General features: G+C 43.7%; 1 protein-coding gene across 9 annotated transcripts in view; it reads right to left on the bottom strand.

Moving 5' to 3' along the window:
- PALS2 (protein associated with LIN7 2, MAGUK p55 family member) overlaps positions 1-14,448 on the bottom strand; it is a 123,268-nt gene that overhangs the window by 90,426 nt on the left and 18,394 nt on the right. For 2 of the 9 annotated variants that reach the window (XM_074340872.1, XM_074340871.1), the window contains exon 1: positions 9,783-9,921. The exons of 1 other annotated variant lie outside the window; for it this stretch is intronic. The gene's annotated coding sequence lies outside the window, so the exon portion shown is untranslated. Of the gene's footprint in view, positions 1-9,115; positions 9,356-9,782; positions 10,042-14,448 lie in introns of those variants that run through there. 6 more of the 9 variants (XM_074340873.1, XM_019726112.2, XM_074340874.1 and 3 more) reach the window with 5 other exon arrangements.

Raw genomic sequence — 14,448 nt, 5'->3', positions numbered from 1 at the left:
AAGTTGAATGCTTTGAAAAGACCCAAAGAAAGCAAGTGACAAAACAAAAAACCAAAAAACCAAATTACTGTAGAATTAAGTATGAGCAAGACAATGATAAATAATTGAGGAGTCACAAAACACTACAAGGATCCTACACTCAGATTCCTTCACAAGCTTTTAAGTTCTTGCTCCAAAGTTAGGAACGGGTGACAATGCACTAGTTTACCTACTGTTGACCCAAACCTCCAGGCAATAGATGCATAGTCAAAGAAAAGACTGGCAAATGAATATATATAATTTTTAAGTATAAGTGTGTACCTTATTTAAGGTACGTGTGAATCATTTTTTATGACTCATTTAAATCAACTTTCAATCAACCAAAAAACTACCATCAGTCATAATCAAATCAGATTAAAGGGTTTTACTCATATGTGTGCATATAGGTATAAAATTTTTGCCAGGAATGATATACAAGAAACTACTGGCAATAGTACTGACCTTTCGGACGGTGTTTCTCAACCTCACCTCTATGACATTTTGGGCTGGATAAGCCTTTGTTGGGGGGCCTACCCTGTGCATTGTGCGCAGCATCCTGGGCCTCTGTCTGATGGATGCCAAGAGCAACACCCTCCCAGTTAGGACAGACAGATGTCCCTGGGGAGTGAGGCGAAGGCAGCAAAACTGTCCTTGGCTAAGAAACACCGACTTACAGAGAGAGGAATGAGGATGGGGCAAAGACTTTACTCTCATTTTCTGGACCATCTGAATTATCACTGTGGTAGGCTGAACAATGGTCCCTAAACGACAATCAAAAGATATCATGTCTTAGTCCCTAGTACCTGCGAATGTTCTCTTATGGAAAAACGGTCTTTGCAGATGTGATTAAGTTAAGGATCCTGTGAAAGGGAGATTATCCTGGATCATCAGATATGCCCTAAATGCCATCATGTGTCTTCATAAGGGAGAGCAAAGGGAGATCGCACGCATGCACACACACACACACACACAGGCGATGAAATAAGGAGCGCAGAATGATTTGTAATCAATCCAGCTTTTGAAGACCTGAGTGACGCAACCACAAGCGAAGTACAGATGGCAGCTACAGAACCGTGGGAGCGCCACGGAGAAGAGTCTCCTCTCTGGCCTTCCGAGGGAGACAGCCCTGCTGACACCCTGATTTTGGCCCAATAATATTAATTTGACATGTCTGACCTCAGAGTGAATTTCTTTTGTTCTAAGCCACCAAGTTTGTGGCGATGTGTTACACCTGCCCCAGGAAATCAAAACAGGCATATAAGGGTTTTACTTTCATTTAAAAACTCTGTTGATGAGCAAATGAGACAATGTGTGGAGAACATTTACTAGCACAGTTCCTAAAACATAGTAAGCATTCAATGATATTGGTGATGCCATTATCAATACTAAGCCAATTATGACTAAGCGCTAAGTCCTTGGTATCGAGAGGAAAAGCACTTCCAAACAGTAAAACCGGGCACCCATGCTAGGCTCATATGAGTGAAAACACACAAACCACAGGATCTGTACATGCCAGGGATGTAAGTGTTGTGTTATAATTTGTCCTGTACTGAAAAGATAAATGGAGGATGAGGCCAGCCAATGACAGCTTGGGGGAGGCAAGTTTCAACACTTACTAGGAGGAAACAAGTGGGTAAAGCAATGGAAAAGGATTAGGAAATGGCCTGCAGAGGTATCAATCTGGCTAAAGCATGCATACAGGCCATGGTGAGACAGACCACGTTCTAGGATTAGAGGTATCCAAACAGCATAGGACTCTAAAAGCTATACTGACTGATTTGATTATTAAAGAGAACATTTTATAGGATGCATTATTTTATAAATATTGGCTCTTGGGGATTTTAAAAATAGAAACATTCTCTAGCCCCGCCTCAGATCTACTAAATTAGAATCTTTTGGTATAGAATAACTCTAAAGGATTCTGATGTCCCCTTAGGTGGAGAACCTCTGTACTAGAGTCAATTCATGATAAAAATAACCTACAGAACAAAAATATCAAAAAGTATATATATATATCCCCAAAGTATGCATTCAGTAAATCAGCTTAGCATTTTCCTAGGCTAAAACTCCTCCCAAGATGTAGCCCCTCTGGGCCCTGCCACAGACTTTCCCTAAACTAATCCCCACCCTTCACTTTTCCTTTGCTAAGCATATGGCCCTTGATCTGCTCAGAGTATTGTTTCCCCCACACTTTTCCACAATTTTTTCTGGAAAAGTTCCATGCATCTTCAGCTGCCCTCTCCCACCTTTTCACAACATTTATCGAACTCAACTAAGATCTAACAATATTTTATAGAACAAAGGAACCATAAAAGTTCAATTAATATACAATAAAATGTATAAAACTGCTCTATTGACCATTTATTGTAATAAAATGCTAAGTACATCTATCAAGTGAAATTCAGAATCACTTTTTACAAAAAATTTCCAAAAGCATAAAATTATGAAGTGGCTCTGTAAAAAGCTAATATGCTAACTTCCTTCACTTTAATCTTACGGGCTAAGTAGCTAAAAAGTGCTAGGCTCTGAAGGATACAAAGTGTATGGAAATCTCAGTGATTTCAAAACAAACTTTTCTAAATCACTGTGATCCCCCCTATAAGTCTACTACCCAGCTGGCACCATAGTTATTATATTACTGACTATATTCTCTATGCTGTACTTTACATCCCTGTGACTATTTTATACCAAAAATAAGACCTAGCCAGACCATCAGCTCTAATGTGTCTTTTGGAACAAAAATTAATATAAGATCTGGTCCTCTTTTAATATAAGACCAGGTCTTATATGATATATGATATGATATGGTATGATATGATATGATATAATACAGGGTCTCGTATTAATTTTCGCTCCAAAAGATGCATTAGAGCTGATGGTCCAACTAAGCCTTATTTTCGGGGAAACACAGATACTACCGATTTGCACTTCTTAATCCCTTCACCTTTTTCAACTAGTCCTCCAAACCCCCTCCCATCTGGGAACCACCAGTTTGTTCTCTGTATCTATGAGTCTGTTCGTTCATTTATGTTGTTCTTTAGATTCCACATATAAGTGAAATCATATATTTGTCTTTCTCTGTCTGACTTACTTCACTTAGCATAAGACCCTCTAGGTCCATCCATGTCGTCAATGATAAAATTTCATTATTTTTTATGGCCAAGTAATATTCCATTGTATGTATGTATATATTATATATATATACCACCTCTTCTTTATCCAATCATCTACTGATGGGCACTAGGGTTGCTTCCATATCATGGCTGTTGTAAATAGTGTTGCAATGAGCATAGGGATGCATATATCTTTTCAAATTAGTGTTTTGTTCTTCAGATAAATACCCAGAAGAGGAATTGCTGGGTCATAAGGTAGTTGTATTTTTAATTTTTTGAGGAACCTCCATACTATTTTCCATAGAGTCTGTAACAATTTGCTATCACACCAACAATGTGCGAGAGTTCCCTTTTCTCCATATCCTCACCAGCACTTGTTGTTTGTTGATTTATTGATGACAGCCATTCTGACAGGTGTGAGGTGGTATCTCATTGTGGTTTTAATCTTCATTTTGCTTATAATTAGTGACACTTACCATCTTTTCATACATCTATTGGCCATGTGTATGTCCTCTTTGGTGAAATGTCTATTCAGGTCCTCTGCTCATTTATGAATTCAGTTATTTGGGGTTTTCTGGTGATAATTTGAATGAGATATTTAAAAAATTTTGTATATTAACCTCTTATCAGATGTATCATTGGCAAATATCTTCTTAGTAGAATGGCCTTAGGTAGCAGGTGTTCTGTGGGGCCCTGTGGCACAGTCTCCCTGATCACCTGGTCCAGATACTCCAGGAGTGTCCCTTACGTGGGTTGTGTGTGCCCTCTTGCTGTAGTTGAGCCTTGATTGTCGTTGACACATCAGTGAGTAAAACTGATCCTCAGACTGACTAGCTATGAAGACTGGCCATCACGATAAGAGTGTGAGCTGCTCTGTGGGGGCTGATCCCACAGAGCAGGATTCACCCCGGTGGGCTTTGGTGCCTGCCTGAACCACCCTCTTCATGTACCACTTGTGGAGTTTATCGGGTGGTGCTCTGCTGTGGTCTGAAGCCAGCCATAGGGTGTGTTGGTTCTGACACCTCTTGGGAGGGGCTCCCATGCAGGTCAAGGTCAGTCACTGCCTGTGACCAGCCTGGGGCTAACTGGTAGAAGCTACAAAGTGATCCACAGTTTGTAGCTGCCTGTGCTGGGCCACATGGGAGACACGAGAGAGGCCACACTGTGAACCTAAGCCAGCTGCCACCATTACCAGGCCTGGGGCCATTCAACCAAAGGCACAGGGGACCCTGAGGCCTGCTGGCTATCTGTAAAGCTCAGCCACTGAAAGAGTCTCAGGTGTTACACAAGTTGGGTGAGGAGGGGTCATCATGGTGGAGCGAGTGGTGTTCACCAAGTTAATTTAGCTTTGGCACCAGTGCCAAGCCTGGGACCACTCAGTAAGAGACACACGCCACACTGAGGCCAACCACCACCTGTTTGGGGCCTGTAGACCTTTAAGAGTTTTTAAGACTGCAGTGTGAGGCAAGGATGGCTGCCTACAGCTTAAAGAGCCTCTGGAGGTGCGCAGGCCGAGGCTGGCTGCCCACTGCTTCCAAGAGAGCCTCTGGTGTGCAGGTGCTTCAGTTGGGTGGAGTGGGGTCACAGGGAGCCATTGGGGTGGAGCAAGTGGTGTTTACCAGGCTAATGCAGATTCAGATTTGGCCATGTGGGAGGAGGGCTCAACACATGGACAATGGTGGCTGTCCCTCCAGCCTGTGTCCTGAAGCCACATAACTCAGTCTCTCCCTTGATGTCTCTGGTGCCCACCCACCATGCTGTTGTCCCACCAGAGCCCAGGGTGCGTGCCTGTGAGCAAGTGTGTGCATGGACCCTTTAAGAGGAAGTCTGGCTTTCCAGCAGCTTTCCATCTCGCCCAGATGAACGGAAGCCCCACTTATTTTCACAACTAGATGTTGTGGGGGGTCCTTCCCAGCACTGGTGCTCTGGGCTGGGGAGCCCAGTGTGGGGCTGGAACCCTTCATTACTCAGCGGGAACCTCTGCAGCTGAGATATCCCTTCCAATTCTCAACTACCACATGTGGGTGTGGAGGCCAGACCATTTTGTGTCTCCACCCCTCTGACTAGTCTCAATGGGATTTCTTCTTTGTATCCTTAGTTATAGGACTTTATTCAGCTAGTTTTCAGAGGGTTCTCCAGGTTGATTTTTCTGTAATGTAGATGTAATTTTGATGTGGCCCTGGGAAGAGGCAAGTATCGCATTTACCTACTCCACCATCTTGACTGGAACCCTCATAAAGGGACATTTTTAACACTAAAACCTCCGCAAGCATAGAACCTCAGATTTTTAAAAAAAGAAATATTTAATGACAGCTGTATGCCAGGAACAGGTCTAAGTCCTTGAAATATAGTATTAAATAAAAGAGATAAAATCACTCTTTTCATGGGGCTTACATTCTAGTGAGAGTATACAGATAATAAAATAAAAATATAATTTCAGTCAGTAATAAACAGTTTGCAGGAAAAAAAAAAATTTTAAGGTAATGGGATAGAGGGAAATGAGGATAGTATGATTCTGAAAGGGTGATTAGACAACACTGCTTGTCTGAAAAGGTTGTATTTGAACTGAAACCTGAAATGATGACCAGTCAGGTAATGTTTTAGGAAGAGAATTCCAGGCAAAGGGAACAGTACTTAGTTGGGGAAAAGCCATGACATTTCTGAGGCACAAAAAGAAAGGGCAGTGTGGATGGGCTATAGTGAACAATGGGAATATTAAAGAAGCGGTAAAGGAGTAATAGACCTAAGAGGAAAAGGTGTACATTGTTGAAGTAAGTAGGGATCAGATCATGTATAAGAACCAGTAGCACACAGTGAGAAGGACTTGGAAATAACTTGAGCTTTATGACAAGCTTCATATTTTCACCTTTGATTCTCATTTTGCCTTGCATCAGTGATAACTTTCACACACAGACCTTTAGAAACTACCATCCTCAAGTATTTGACACAATCCTGAGGTTAGCCAGGAACGAACATTTCCTAAGCAGCAAATATCTCTTCTGGTGCACTATGAGAACTTTTTTAAAAAGAGTTTTATGACAAAAGCAAAACCATCTTAAAGGAAAGAAAAACCTAGGATGGTAGAAACTACTCTAAATTCTATCCTGTTTATTACGCTATGAATGAATGTACTATGATCAAGACTGTACAAAGGTCTTAGTTAAGAACAAAAAACTTAAGTTCTAAGCTACTGTGAACATAACATTCTTTGTTACTTGAGTTCACTGTTATTGAATTGGATACTAACATGGTTAAACACTGTCAGAAGAGAAAAAGTGTAAACCCGACTTCTGACTTTATTGTACCTCCTAAGAATAGTCACAGCTTAACAGTCACCATAGTTGTGAGTTTTAATCTTATCTCTATTACTACTATGATACAAAGGAAGAACTCCTATGTGGTGAAATTAGCTACAAGGGATGCTTCAATATCTCCTCCTGTGAAAGCTTTTCAAAACAGGAGATGAATCAGCTTAAAGAGGTTTGGATATAGTTATCTCACAGAACAGCGATGTTCTCTCTGGATCTTTTCAGACAACTAATATCTGTGTACACTAATCAAGTAATTAAAACTACAGTGCTTCTACAATTTATGTCAGTAAAGTTAGATCTTTGAAAACTCTAATGTATTCATGAATCTCATCTTTCACTATGTTAGATATTTAGTTAGCCCACTTAACGGTAGACCAAAAAGTAGACTGTTATTAACACAATCTATAAAGGGAGGTACTTTGTGAGAGTGGTGTGAGCTGAAGAAATAAGTCATTACACACCTTGATCAAGACTTGATTCTAAGTGCGTCCTCAACACATTTCCAGCAGTTTGGCAAAACGCCCAGGGATGATTAGCAGCCAGTGTGTGTGAGAGAGGGCTATGGTCTACCTAAATTGTAAAGTCTCCCCCAAGTGGTCACATACAAATAACAGGAGGAGTTGCAGCTTCTGTGAGACTGACCAAAAATACCCTAAGCAGAACCTGCTCCCCTCAACGAAGACATGAAACCTTTAATTCAGTACTAATACCATATCAGTAAAGAGATGCCGTACGCTTATCTGCTCTTATAATATTCATAAATGTAAAAACTGTTTTTGGAAGGAAGTTACAGGCAAAAGAAAACTAGCATAATTTTTCTGTTTATTTATTTTTAGGAATAACAATATCCTCAAACAGTCCAGTATTTGTTTTATCTAATGGTCAGGTGTTCATCGGTCCTCAAATAAATAACAGCACATCCCCTGCAAGTTAACTACAGCCACTTGAAGTAGTTCAGATATAAATTTAGTCACTTACCAAACAAATCATCTTGGAAAAGAAAATTATTACCTAATGTCTATTTTGCAAACTGCTGTTTTTCAAAAACTGCCTAGAACTAAAAAATTTATAATAAAGTAAGTGACGTCAAAAGTACAAATGGGTCCTCTTGCCTCTTTTGATATTTATTTTCTTAGTGTTTTTACAATTAGAAAGCCTTTGACTAGCACTAACCCTGTATTATTTGCAACTCTCAGCAAAAATTTGCAGACATTACTTTTAATAAAGCTTGGATGTCAAAACCGTGAAAGACGTTTAATTAAAATATCGCTTATCTTCTGCTAACCATCCATTATTAAATAATAAAGTATATAAAGGGATGGCAAATAAACTTTAATTTAAAAAGAGCTTTTTAATAAGGTAACATATACAGAATCTTGTAATTATGATTTTCTTGGTTATCCCAAGCTAAAAAAGTGGAGGAAAAGGAGCGGGTGAGAAGCAGGCTATGTAGTCTTCTAGAACAATTTCAGCCTGAAATGATAGTCAGGAAAAAAGCAAACTGCTCCTTCAAGTGTTTAAGAAAAATATGATTCATTTTTTAAAATCCAACAGTTGGCCTAGAGAACAGCAAAAAATGACTGTCTTATTTAGAGCTACCAGACTTACTTAAGGACCTTAATTTTTCCAGTGTTTATTTAATCTAGAATGTAAAAATAAAATCATTTTGAAATTCCAAGTGGAAAAGGAATTTGGTGTCATCACTTTAAGGACACATGGACGGACACAGACACACAGACACACACACACACACACACACACACGCACCCCTGAATGTTTTTTCATAAAGGTATTTGGTGTGCAATCTCGTAGGACACAACAGAGCAATTAAAAGTGTTACTATTCGTATATTATGTAACCCTAGTCTAAAATAAACATGAACCTTCAAAATAACACATTGTGCAAACATATTTAAATATATTTAAATATATGATAGATTTCAGATACAAATGACCTCAAAATGACAAAACCCAACAAGTTCTTTGTTTACTGTAATAAGGCCTCAGAAGACATGACTAAAATCAGGCCTGATGCCTTATCATAATTGTACAGTAGATGCCTAAAATAAGCAAGAATTCCCGTGAGGTCCGTAGTTAATACCAATGCACCGCAACGACCTGCGCATTGCTAACAGTGTGTTATCTCGCCTAATACATTCCACGTACATAAGTTTCCAAACGACCATTTGAAAGGTTTCACGGGAAGAAATGGCTGCTAAATCATACTCCAATGGAAGAGCATTTTAACGCACCTCAAATGTTCCGAGCCATATTGCAAGAAGACCAATTCAGGAAGCAGAAAGTAAAATCCCAACAATCCCCAGAGATGTAGGAAAGAGTAAAACGTGGCTAGCTTGACCTTAACAGGCTGTTTATAAGTAATGCGGAGAATTTTCTGAGCTTCCCCATCAGCCTTCAGTTCCCTTCCTCTCCTGCCCCCAACACCCTTCCACAAATGATGCCCCAGATGATGGAAGTTTAATGGATGTAATTTCGGGAGCTGTAACCCCAGGAGCTGGTGAGGCTGAGACTTCACTCCCAATAAAGTGTTAAAAAGTCCTTTGGCAAAAATATCCACCCACCAATCCATATCTTGTCATCCTACCGACGTTATGATCCCTCATTTGACTCCCTCCTGGCCCTTCACCCAGCAAAAAAAAAAAAGCCCCAGCACCTTCCAGCTTCCAGATAAATGGACCCAGGATCGGAAAGCACCGCCTCAGCAGCGAACGCCTCCGGAGTGGCGTGTGCTCGGCCCACAACCACTTTGGCCAAACAACTGGAGTCTCGTGCCTCGGAAGTAGCAGTAGTTGCAAAAAGCCTCCTCCCCCAAAAACTCGGAGCTCGGGAGCCAGCAAGACGCTGACGGAATCGCCCCCTCTCCGGACTGACCCCGAAGGTGTCAGTCACGGCCACTCCCGCCCCGGCGCGGTTCCCCATTCATGCTTCCACACCGCAGAGGGTGCCGGCCCCCGCGCCCCCAGCCCCCGCCCTGCCCGAGCCCGCGCCGCGCCGGGGAGCGCGTGGGGAGAGCCGGCGCGGCGTGGCTGCCGGCAGCATGGGCCAGACACGTTGCCGCGCTCCGGCCCGCCCGCCTGCAGCCCTGGAGCCAGGGGCCCGGAGAAGGCGCCGGCTCCGCGCGGGCTGGGCCGGGAGCGCCCAGCAGCCCTCCCCGCCCCCGCCTCCCCCGGCCCCCGCCCGCCCGAGCCCAGGTGCGGAGGGGGCGGGGCGGGCCCCGGTCCCCGCGTGGCGTGCGGCGACCAGCAACAGGGCGCCCCGCGTCCGACCCCGGCGCTCAGCCAGACCGTTACCCGAGCGACGTGGGGCCCCAGGCAACTCACCGGCTCGCACCTCGGCCGCCTCCGCGCCGCCGCCGCTGCTCTCCTTCAGCCGCAGGAGCCGCCGAGCAGCCCCATCTACAAACTCGGGGCTCGGAGTTGGGAATTGGAAATGCGGCTCTCAGTCCTCTCCGCCTCCCTCTCCCTCCGCCCCTCGCTCGCTCCCCACTCCGCCTCGGCTCCGGTCGCCCGCGCAGCCACAGCGCGCGCGGCCAGCCTCCCCTCAGCCGCCCTCCTCCTTCTCCTTCTTCTCCCCCCGCCGCCGCTGCCGCCGGGGCGCGCTCCCTCCCTCCCTCCCGGCCTCGCGCGTGCGCCGGACGCTGGGGAGCGCGCGCTCGGGCGCGAGGAGGCGCCACCGCCTCCGGGAAGCCCGGCCCCGCCCCTCCAGCCGCGGCGCGGCGGCCAGGTGGAGCCCCGCTCCGAGCGTCCGCAGACGGCGCCCCCGGCGCCCGGGCCTGACTGCGCAGCCTGCGGCCTCCGCCGGGCGCTCCTGGGTCCTGGCCCCGAGCCGCGTCGGCGAGGAGCTCAGCCAGACCCATTCCGCGCCCGGTCTTCCGGGCCGAAATTGCCGCTGTCATTCAGCGTTTACTGATGGGCAAGATACTTCAGGGGGCATAAAAGAGGCTCTTCCCTGCCCTTTCCAAGAGTTTACATTCAAAGAACACAGTCTTGGGGCACGAAGGATAAATATAGCTGGAAGAAAAGGCTCCGGGAAATCACCTTTCTCCCCCTTCACAGACCTCCTGGTTTTAATGTATATTTGGCAGGTTCTACGGCGCTGACGATGTCCTTCATGAATCTTCTTCCAAAGAGCCAACCAGGGAGGGTGATTCACACCCGAGGAAATGGACGGACACTGGCTCTTTTCATAGCCCCGAACTCCCCGAGCCGGCTTTGCCGGACACTCCCAGGACACCAGTTGTTCAGCAACTCCAAAACATCTGGCCTTCCCAGACCTCAGAAGGGGGGACCGTGCCATCCTTTCACCTTGACTCTGCCTAGAGTATGGTGAACTGTGATGAGTGTCCGGTGTGCAGATGGCACATTTTGACAGGAGTGCAGATTTAATTTTTCAGTTGAAAGGAACGGAGCGATGCAGTGCAGCAGAGGCTCTGGCTAGAAAAACACAGCAAGGCAATGAGAGAACTTGGAATTCCTGTAACATCTACCTAATCCAAAAAGATCTCTGTGAACCCTCGCACCTGAGATGGGTTTCCAAAAAGCTGTTTCTTCCTAAACTCGAAGAAACTATGAGGATGTTATTTAAATTTTACAAAATGTTTACTGAAGTCTTTTCAAATTGTGCAGGTACAAAATGCAAGTTAACACTTGACCTGGGAGGAATATCACATCAGGTGACCTCCAGTCTGCAGCCTTTCCTGGCTTTTCATGGGCATGTGGCAGGCACAGTCCTGCATAAACCAGGCATTTGATAAATGTCTGCAGAATGAGCGATTGCATCATGGCCCATTGGATTCAGTGATGGAGTTTCAAGCTATATTGTCCCCCCTCTCTGTGAGAGTGGTTAGCACAGGAGGGAAGGAGCGAATACTATGGATGAGGTGTATTAAGAAGGCCCAGTCCCCAAAACAGTGATTTTTCTCCTTAGCCTCAACCAAGCGTCAAAGATTAGTTTACTTTTCCATTAGGATCATTAATTTTACAAACCAACATTCAGGGGGAGTTTGTACAGTATTAATTTAGAAGCTCTTTTCCTGGAACAACAAAGCCAAGGAAGGGAAATTAGAAGCATTTAAGGAGACCTAACGGTACTAAGGGGTACAGAGTAAGGTTGGGCGCGTGTTGTACACACCCCCATAGTCAGGTCAGCTGGATAAAATGAAGTGAGTGGGCTGTGTGCCCAAGAGTGAGGCAAGGCAGAGGCAGAGTGGAAGAATGAGGTTTCTCTTCTCAGAGAATCGGCACACCTTTCAGGTCTTCTTTTTCCTCCTTGTTTTCCAGGCCCATTTGCTTTCCACAGGATACCCAGTGGCTCATTCCTGCTGAACCTCGCTCAGGCCTGTGAACTTGTATTCTCTTCTGACTCCCAACCTCACTGCAGGCCCCTCCTACACAGCTAGTACCCTGAGGGAGAGTGGGTGTGTTCCTAACCCTTTATAGTGGACTTTTATTTTCTCAAGGGTCTTCTGGAAACAAGGTCCTAATCTCCTACCCCCATACCTTGCAAATAGGATGAAGTTAACTGAGGAAGTTTAGGGGAGGGAGAGGTAGAAGAGTCTTGGCCCCTCAAATCACAACATGTAGACCTCCCTGACTTATAGCTAGGACCAGCCCTGCCAGCTCCCATATTCCTGTGCCAGGGACACAGCATTTGGGAGCAGGACTATAGGAACAATTATCTTTCATTTACAGTTCCAAGTCTGTTCTCCAAAAAATGACAGCGGCTATTAGCTGGAGGCTTATCATGGTTGTAAGACTCGGCCTCATCCTCAGAGCCAAATGATTTGAACAAAATCACAACTGTCTTCAATTGCTTCTCTTCAGGGTGCTCTGGCCGGTGAAGTGTTCCTTGCAGTGTCTATATTTTATCAAATACCCATATACAGGTTATATTATAAAACACTACTTCTTTTTACAAATAATAGTGTCACTTGATGACATTCCACCCTTCCTCTAAACTTTAAAGATGGGACATGCCAGAATAAATTTAAAGTGGTCTAACAGGAACATTGGGACTCTCATCATTGCTTGCCAGCCCATCTTTCTGAGAGGTCATCATTTCTGAGACACCACCCATCCATTTCCCATACCTGTTACAAATTCTTCATTCCAGGAGAGGGGAATGTTATGATTGGAAATGATGGGGAATCCTTCTCTTCAGTGTTCTTAATGATCTGACTTTTCATTTCCTTCAAGGTTATGGTTCTTAAGGGATCATCCTTTTATCACAGCCCAATATCTCCTAATCATAACTCAATTTAAAGTCCGAATGTTGAATCTTAATTCTGGAGCATCCATCATTGGCTGTATTTCCTCTTTCAAACATCAACAAAAGCTTACCTACTTTTAATATGATTTTGTTTCCTCTTCTGACTTGCCTTGCTACTTCAGAAATGGAGCATTTAATAGTATGGAGCACTAATAGTAAAAGCCCTAAATTTTAGCACAGCAAGTCCTACCTGTTCATTTTCCAACGAATCCATCATCATAAGAGCAGTGATGGTCCCGGAATATAGCTTTATGAAAAATTGCAACTGACATGCATCACAAAGTCCAACCAAGCTTTTCTGCAGGATACTTTATTTAGCTTCACCCCTTTTATCTCTGTTCTCAAAGCTAGGTCAGACTCCAATTTCCAGCCTCCTTGCTAACCTTTCTAATTCAAGTCTCTCTTGCTTGCTTGCTTGCTTGCTTGCAATTTCTCTTACACTTAGAGCAGTGCTCCTCACTTTTGGCTGCTTTTTGGAATCATCCAGAGAACTTTAAAAAACAAAAAGAAAACACTGATGCTGGGTCTCACCTCTAGATGTGATTGTTCTGGGATGCAGCCTGGACACCGTGATTTCTCAAAGCTTTCCAGGTAATTCTAATATGCAGCCAGAGTTAAGAACTGCTGAAATGAATCATCTTCCAAACAACATTTATACCAAGTCTTCTCAGAACATTGAGGTGTCTCCAAATTACCTCAAGTAATCAAATTAAAATACTAATCCTGTGCTTTAAGACTCTTTGCCAATTGACTAGAATAGTCTCCTTTCAAAACAGCTTAAATTTATCTCCTTCCTAAAGCTTCTCCAGATTAGTCTCACCTGGCTGCCTAAAGATTTCTGTTCCCAGTGCTTTAAGCTTTCCAACTGGCGTTGGACCACAGTTGATTGTGTATATTATTGTTTTAATCTAGCTTTCATCGATACCTGTCAGAGGCTTCTATTGTAACCTAAATCTCTCTGAAGACTCACTAGGTCAACAATCTCAGAATAAACAGAAATGTCATTCTTAGCAGGACTTTCTCCTGTTTCTCTGAAAGAACATTCACTGACACAATGGCAGTTCATTTCTTTTTTTTTTTTTTTTTAACACCACAATTAAAGCCAGCAATTGTAAGAATTTGCGTGTTTAGGGTGTTTTTTGTTTCTTACAAAAGAAAAACTGTCTCACTATAACTCCCTGACTCTCTTCACCACCATTCAGTTAGTTGAGGCATTGGAATTTGGCTTCTACACCCACCTCTCTACTGAAACTACATCACAACTGACATTTTCATCCATGTGTTTATTCATTCATTCATTCATTCACTCATTTATTTGTGATAAATGTTGGGGATAAAATAATCAATAATGTCAAATTACCTGTACCTAATGGTGGAGAATAATAAGCAATTAAAACATCTTGTGATAAGAGCTATGTCAGGAGTCTTAACCAGACACAATGGAATCGTGAGGAGAGTCTTTGCTCAGTGTTCAAGCAATCCAACTTCTCTGCAATATTTGAGGAGTTTCACCCTTCCCCTAGAACGCTACCTTTTTAACCTCTCCTTTCCTGCGATTTCCGTGATACTATACAACTCAGGAACTCCTTTTATTTCTCTGATGACCCCTTCATTGTCGTCTTGTTGCATCATCTCCTCCCACTTCCAAAATAAAAATGTTCCACTAAGAATGGAAGAGATTTTTGAGGGAGAAAGTATTGAAAGAGAAGAAACCACACA

This window comes from Rhinolophus sinicus, linkage group LG09 (assembly GCF_036562045.2).
Source record: "Rhinolophus sinicus isolate RSC01 linkage group LG09, ASM3656204v1, whole genome shotgun sequence".
In the NCBI taxonomy this organism is placed as follows: domain Eukaryota; kingdom Metazoa; phylum Chordata; class Mammalia; order Chiroptera; family Rhinolophidae; genus Rhinolophus; species Rhinolophus sinicus.
The sequence above is the reverse complement of the archived record's forward strand: the minus strand, read 5'-3'. Positions and strand labels throughout refer to the sequence as shown.